The sequence below is a fragment of the Canis aureus genome, chromosome X (genome assembly GCF_053574225.1).
Source record: "Canis aureus isolate CA01 chromosome X, VMU_Caureus_v.1.0, whole genome shotgun sequence".
Classification (NCBI taxonomy): domain Eukaryota; kingdom Metazoa; phylum Chordata; class Mammalia; order Carnivora; family Canidae; genus Canis; species Canis aureus.
In genome coordinates, this window is record NC_135649.1 from 106,181,010 (window position 1) to 106,188,972 (window position 7,963).

At 38.5% G+C, this 7,963-nt stretch overlaps 1 long non-coding RNA gene across 1 annotated transcript; it reads right to left on the bottom strand.

Moving 5' to 3' along the window:
• Positions 1-280: 280 nt before the first annotated feature.
• LOC144307872 (uncharacterized) lies at positions 281-3,892 on the bottom strand. The gene is made up of 3 exons (XR_013374553.1): positions 3,767-3,892; positions 1,955-2,061; positions 281-1,833 (listed from the first exon to the last, which is right to left on the bottom strand). It is a non-coding gene; the product is annotated as an uncharacterized LOC144307872 (long non-coding RNA).
• Between the last annotated feature and the right edge of the window lie 4,071 nt (positions 3,893-7,963).

A 7,963-nucleotide genomic window follows, 5' to 3' on the forward strand; every position in this document is an offset into this window, starting at 1 on the left:
TATGAGCAATCAGGTCATTTAATGAGAGGCATTTCTATGAAAACAAAAGAAAAGCAAAGGTTAATAGTTTTAGCAAATTATAATAAATTCAGTTTCTGAGTTTGAAGAGCAGCCAGTTGAGAAGATTTCTTTTTTTTAATAATAAATTTATTTTTTATTGGTGTTCAATTTGCCAACATACAGAATAACACCCAGTGCTCATCCCGTCAAGTGCCCTCCTCAGTGCCCATCACCAATTCACCACCACCCCCCGCCCTCCTCCCCTTCCACCACCCCTAGTTCGTTTCCCAGAGTTAAGAGTCTTCATGTTCTGTCTCCCTTTCTGATATTCTAGATGTCGGGTTCCAAGCATCTTCAGATGAAGTAAGGGCAAGCAGTGGCAATCTGACATATTTTCCTGGTTTGCAGCTTGAATGTCTGTAGTGATCTTTCTGAGTGGCCGCATAGCCACAGGTATGAAGATTGTCCACACATGAGCTGTTGTGGTGATTTCTCTGAAGTTTATACCAAGCCGTCTAGCTTTAGCTTCTATGGCTTGGGGAAGGAGGGCAGCTTTAGTTTCATACTGATTCCAAGTCATAAGAATGGGCGAAAATTGGTTGTGTTAGCTTGGAGAATTCTAGCCACATACTGGAGGAAACTAGAATCCAGGATCCAGTCCAATTTCTACAGGCCAAAAACAAAATCTCAAAAACAATTACCATAAAAAAAGAATGAGATCTTGCTCTTTGCCACGACATGGATGGAGCTAGAGGGTGTAACACAAAGGGAAGTAAGTCAGAGAAAGACAAATACCATATGATTTCACTCATATGATTTGCTTATGATTTCCAGAGGCATAAGCAAGAAATGACCCAGGTCAAGTCAATCTTGGATAATAAGCTAAATTAAGTTTTCTTAATAGGTGGAATATAAGAAACAAAACATGAGAGAAGAAGGGGAAAAAGAGAGAGGCAAACCTGTCTTAGGAGAGGAGGAATCTTAGATCGGACTTTCAAGAACCTCTCAAGGCTAGGAAGCTAAGACCCAGATTTCTCCAATTGTGCCCTGTTACACAGAGAACAGAATCTTATTGAATTTATGCAAACACATAAATCATCATGAAAAATAAGAGTATTTGATAAGAGAGTTTACGAATTCTGGGGAAATTATGTAGGGAGAATCAGATAAATGTTTCACCCTTTGTTGCAAAAATACACTTTACCAAATTGCTGTAAGTTAATAGATAGCTTAAAAGAGAGGAGGAAAGGGGAGTACTGTCAACCTGGAAAGAAAACATTAAAGAACTACCATTGTTTTATTTGTTTTTAAAGATTTTATTTATTTACTCCTGAGTGACACAGAGAGAGAGAGAGGCAGAGACATAGGCAGAGGGAGAAGCAGGCTCCATGCAGGGAGCCCGATGTGGGACTGGATCCCAGGACCTCAGGACCCCAGGATCATGACCTGAGCCAAAGGCAGATGCTCAATCACTGAGCCACCCAGGGGCCCCAGAACTAGCATTGTTTTAAATGAACTCATGAAAATTATAATCCTCATCAGTTGATTCAGTCTTAAGTAATTAATTTTCATTTTGCTTCATCTTGGATTAGCAGCTTTTTTAATCAATCAGGTTTCCATTAATGTTTTAGAAATCTTTACCCAGTTCCCTGTTTTGATCTTAAAGTTAGTAGGATCCTGCACTTCAGAGTACTTGTCAGAATCTTCTCCATGATCTGTGTAAAGGTGAAGCACTTTTGTCTGTAGTTCACTGTCAGTGTTTTCAGAGAAGACTCGAGGGTAAAACAGTATCTGTGAGTGGCAGAAGACTTTAACATAGCCATAGTTAAAGATCTGTTGAGAGTCCACATACACACACCAAAACATATTACGCAAATGAGTTATCCATTCAACCAAAGTGACAAAAGATCTCAAAGGCAAATACACAAAGTTACAGAGTTATAAAAAACCTTACCTCTTTTAACAGAGGAGACTCCATTATTTTTCTAAGTAATTAAAGACTTGATAAAGACAATGTGAAGCCCTGGAAATATTTTCATAAGCCACAAGAATTTTTGCTTCCTAGGGAGATTACATGAGAGTAAAGAAACTTTGCATCTAATTTCTTATTAGAGCAGATCAGTAATCTTTTTTTTACAAGATTTTATTTATTTATTCATGAATTGTATGTGTGTGAAATCACACACACACACACACACACACACACACAGGCAGAGGGAGAACCAGGCTCCCTGCAGGGAGCCCGACATGGGACTCCATGCCAGGTCCCCAGGATCAGGCCCTGGGCCAAAAGCGGCGCCAAACCACTAGGTCACCCAGGCTGCCCGCAGATCAGTAATCTTAAAAACAACAACAACAACAATAAAACTGCCCTTTCAGCAGAGAGAAAACCAAATTCTAATTCTGCCTCAGCACACTTTTAGTATTAAAATTCTTCATTTTTTAAACTTAATTATATCCATTCTGATCTTGCCTTGACCACATAAAATTCATTTCTGAAGATTCCTTTTCTATAAATGTTCTATAACTTTCTATATCCATCCAGCTTTTGCCCTATATTCTTCCTTTCCTAATCTGGAACAATCATTTTTACTGTAGAATAAATTTACTTTCTTTTTTCTTTTAACAAAAGCACTCCCATGTCATTAATACCTTTTCTTTTTTTTTTAAGATTTTATTTATTTATTCATGAGAGACACACACACACACAGAGGCAGAGACACAGACAGAGGGAGAAGCAGGCTCCATGCAGGGAGCCTGACATGGGACTCGATCCCGGGTCTCCAGGATCAGGCCCTGGGCTGAAGGTGGCGCTAAACCGCTGAGCCACCCGGGGTTGCCCTCATTAATACCTTTTCTCATTCAGAGAACACATTCTATTTTCCTTACCTATGCTCCACATGCAATCTTCTTTTTTCATCCATATTATTTGTAATAGTTGCATTTTTACATATTTATTATCAATTTTAACTACTAGTAATCTTTGTTTTTCCAGGGAAAATTAGAAAGCGGGCAAGTGTGAACTGTCTTTTAACATCCTATTATTAACATCCTGTAGTAGATCAGCAATTTATATTTCATAATTTCTAGAAGTATATTCTTTCTCATGGTAAATTTTTCATTATGGCTCAAGACCTGTTTATTAAAAGACCCAAATAACTCTCTGGGAAAAAAAAAGCACCAAAAGTAGATAAACCTAAATTTATGCTTAGCATTTAATGTTTCTCTTATTTGGAAATGATTTAGATATTCAATGAATATCCATTATTTTTGTTTAACTTAGTATAAAATTTAATTTACATTTGTTTAAAATTCTGGCTTTCAACAGTTATGCTGGGATTGGACATCAAACAGCTATCATCTTAAGTTATTTTTCTTGTTGGCAAATTTTAAGAAATGCCTGCTTTTATTAAACCAACAAACTTGAACTAGCTTTCATTTATCAAAGGTTATCCCAGATTATTTGAACTTGAAAAGCATTTGGGTTAGTTTCTATATTTCTGAGAGTATACTTGATTTTTATAAATGCTTAATTTTCTTTAAGCCAATTAAATGGAGCTCTTTACAAATTAATCCTGGCAATACCATCCAGAGGTAGAGAAATATCACATATCTATAACAACATACAGACATAGACATGATACACGTACAAATACCAACATAGATCTTACAGATTTTGTTTTAAAAATTTTAGCCATGTCTCAAAACTCAAAAGAATAGTTACATCGAAATTGTGTTTCTAGTAGGTGAACTAAATTAAGGTTACCTGCTCAGATGGCCAAACTGTTTTACTAAGGATTTTTTTTTATTTGCATACTGTAAGGTTCTTTTTAGAGCTATTTTTTGAAGTCTCTTTGTCTTCTAGAAGCTTCTGCATGCTAATCAGAGAATGTCTTCCATTGTCTCTAAGAGGTTTAGAATCCTCTCTCTTAAGGATGCCTCTGAAGGTGGACTTACCTACGTTAAAGTTTCCCTAGAGTGGCCATTACAATTCCAAGAGTTCACCCGATTTCCAAAAAGGTATCAGATTCTGGTCCATTGACGAGGTGGAACGTATCTGTGTCTTTAGGTTCCCTCAGATATCTTGCCTATGAGGGGCCTTGTTTCCCAATGGGTGCCCCAAAACACAGGAAATCGTATGCGTTCTTTCCTTTTGAAAAGAACAGAGTGACCTAACAAGAAGCTTCAACAAACAAAGATCTAAAGGAGTATGCGTGGTACAGTTAGTTAGAGAGCTTGAAACACAAAGAGAATAGAGTGAGCTCTATTCTCCAAGAGAGGCTGACCCTCAAACTCCAGGGCTGGTGAGAAAGCAGTGGGCTCAGTGGGCTCTGTGCCAACAGGCACACAGAGTCACTGGGGGTCTTCGCTGGATCCCACTGCTGGTGCCATGAAATGTCCATTCAGAAATCACAGAAGTAGAACCACTGAACCATTGAAATAGGAGTTAGTAGTTCATTGTGTACATATCAGTAAGACAGTTGGCAACCATGAGCCCTCAAACCAGAACCTGGAATGAGGCTGGGGAGTATATGTTATGAAGGAGCTTAGGTAATGAGAAAGCAGACTGTCTTCTCTTCACGGTGATTGGATATAGTATGAGGATTTTCTTAAATGATAGGTAGTCGGTCAGTGGTTGCCTCATGTCAACCTTGGGAAACAGTACATAAGCAAGAAATGACTCAGGTCAAGTTAGTCTTTGAAAGTAAGTAGATTAAGCTTTGTATGCCTAAAGTGGTTTCATCTGCTAAGAGAATTTTCAAGGCTGGTCTCCATTTGTTTTAGATTTTAACATGTGCATATCTAAATTATTTTTCATGAATTATCTACATAAGCAAATGAGAGGAGGTATAGAAAAGGAACATTTAAACAATTATACTGAAAACATATGCTTTGTCAAACATATTTATTAATGCATCATAAAAAGTTTCCGAGAACATATGTGAATTCATAAAACCTGTCAGGGGAGATGGATGCTCTTTAAAAAATAAATAAATAATTTTTTTAAAAGCTTGTGCAATTATCACTGAGTGTTCATGGTGTTCCCCGAGTAATGGAAAGATAACTATACAAATATTAATGTGGCCAAACAAAACCCAGTTTCAGCAGAGCAGGAAACCATAGCAACTCCTCTTTTTCACTCTGAAATAACAGAAAAAAAATTGTAACCTGACAGTGATCTCAAAACAACATACTTCTGCCTAAGCATTGTTTAATTTTATATTATTTACACCCAGTAGAACTATTCCGTTATAGCCTCCATGGTCTAAAAGTTTTTCCCCTCAGAATTTTATGGACAAAGGGAAAGATCTGTGGTGTGTTTTATTACTTCTGATAGCAAAGTGCATATTTTAACACTAATACTTTTCCCCCAGGGATATCTAAGGTTCTGTGTAATAAAAAAATTGGAAAAAGGTAAAAGATATACGATTTTATATAACCTCTAAGAAATCAAGATGGCAGGGCATAAATTGGGGGGCTTTTAAACCCACACGGAGAAGCCAATATAGATTGTCGAGTCCTATCAGACAATGATGTTCTAATCCAGAGCCTGTTTCAAATGCTTATTTAGCTCATATAAACATACAGAACTTCACATTTGCCCTTCTCAGTGTCTCTGAGAGCAAGCTCCTGCTGCCACTCACCCAGGGAGAGGGTCCAGATTCTCAGAGCAGGAAGGTGTTGTTCCCTTCATTGGCGTAGCTGCAGCGAACACTCTGGTTACCCTGTTGGTCTCCCAGGCAGGGTCTTCTCCCACTCCTCAATTAAAACAGCTCTGAGCGTTCATGGTGTATTTTCTGATAAGCTTTGATTTAAATAAAGGCTTCTGACCAAAAATAAGTAAGACGTTTGGACCAACTAATGGCTAGACGCTACCCTTTTCTTGCCTTCTTTCCTCTAGAAACCTTGCCATGAGAGGAAGTATGAACATATCTTTTTGATGAAACATTGTATAAAGACACTCTTTTTTCATTATCCTATTTAATTTTAACGTTGAAGTAAAGCCTTTTTAGGGGTAAACTGTAATATAAGATAAAAATCCAAAAGATCAGAGGTATTTCTGCTACTTTGAACCAAAGTTAGCTCACACTAGACTGACTTATTCCTTTCCCAATGAGTATGTATGGGTGGGGTTGGGGGTTGTGGTTTCAGCTTTCATTTATATGCATTTCAATATTTCAGGATCAAGCATAACATGGCTAGGATAAAAGCAAGTCCTCATTGTATTATACATAGAAATTACGCTTTAATACACCATAACCTGTACAACATTTGATAAGATTTATACTTTTAAAATGTTTGCCTCAAGGAGGGCACTTGTGATGAGCACTGGCTGTTGTATGGAAGTGCTGAATCACTAAACTCTACTCCAGAAACTAATATTACACTGTATGTTAACTACCTGGAATTTAAATATAAACTTGGAAAGGAAAAAAAAAATGTGTTCTTTTGTTAAGAAAATCTCATTCAATGTGGAGGAAATGACTTGTGTGTCCAGGGCAGGGGACTCGGATGAGGCAATAGTAACATAGAAGATCAGAAAGAGAGTTCAGAGACAAATTGTGAAATCACGGACTTTTGAGATTAGAAACACTGGCCAGGTCATTTGTGTCCACCTCCTCTGTGATGCACAGATTCCTTCTGCAGCATCACTAAGCCACCACAGTCCCCTCTCTGTCCTGTGTGGGTGAATGCATGACCTCCAGCCATTTCATTGTTTTACCGCCCTAATGACCAGAACTCCTTCCTGGTGTCAGAACCGTAACTTCTGCTGTTGGTCTCCTTTTGCCTCTGGAATGACAAAGAATCCTTTTCCTATGTCAATTCTTTTGGATGTCCAGAATCATTAAAAACAATACTCTGCTACCCTTGTTGTGTGATTTATGGCAGTCACATCCCATGAGCTCTGACAGTTTGCTCTTTGCCCAGAAGAGAGCTCTATGTGTTTTTTTTTTTGTTTATTTTTTTTATTGGAGTTCGATTTGCCAACATACAGTATAATACCCAGTGCTCATCCCACCAAGTGCCCACCTCAGTGCCCGTCACCCAGTCACCCTGTACCCCCACCCACCTCCCTTTCCACCACCCCTTGTTCGTTTCCCAGAGTTAGGTGTCTCTCCTGTTCTGTCACTCTCACTGATATTTCCCACTCATTTTCTCTCCTTGCCCCTTTAATCCCTTTCACTATTTTTTATATTCCCCAAATGAATGAAACCATATAATGTTTGTCCTTCTCCAACTGACTTACTTCACTCAGCATAATACCCTCCAGTTCCATCCACGTCGAAGCAAATGGTGGGTATTCGTCGTTTCTAATGGCTGAGGAATATTCCATTGTATACAGAGACCACATCTTCTTTACCCATTCATCTTTCGATGGACATCGAGGCTCCTTCCACAGTTTGGCTATTGTGGACATTGCTGCTATAAACATTGGGGTGCAGGTGTCCTGCCATTTCACTGCATCTGTATCTTTGGGGTAAATCCCCAGCAGAGCAATTGCTCGGTCATAAGGGAGATCTATTTTTAACTCTTTGAGGAACCTCCACACAGTTTTCCAGAGGGGCTGTACCAGTTCCCATTCCCACCAACAGTGCAAGAGGGTTCCCCTTTCTCCACATCCTCTCCAACATTTGTTGTTTCCTGTCTTGTTCATTTTCACCATTCTCACTGGTGTCTCATTGTGGTTTTCATTTGTATTTCCCTGATGGCAAGGGATGCAGAGCATTTTCTCACGTGCTTGTTGGCCATGTGTATGTCTTCTTTGGTGAAATTTCTGTTCATGTCTTTTGCCCATTTCATAATTGGATTGTTTGTTTCTTTGCTGTTGAGTTTAATACGTTCTTTATAGATCTTGGATACTAGCCCTTTATCTGATAGGTCATTTGCAAATATCTTCTCCCATTCTGTAGGTTGTCTTTTAGTTTTGTGGACTGTTTCTTTTGCTGTGCAAAAGCTTCTT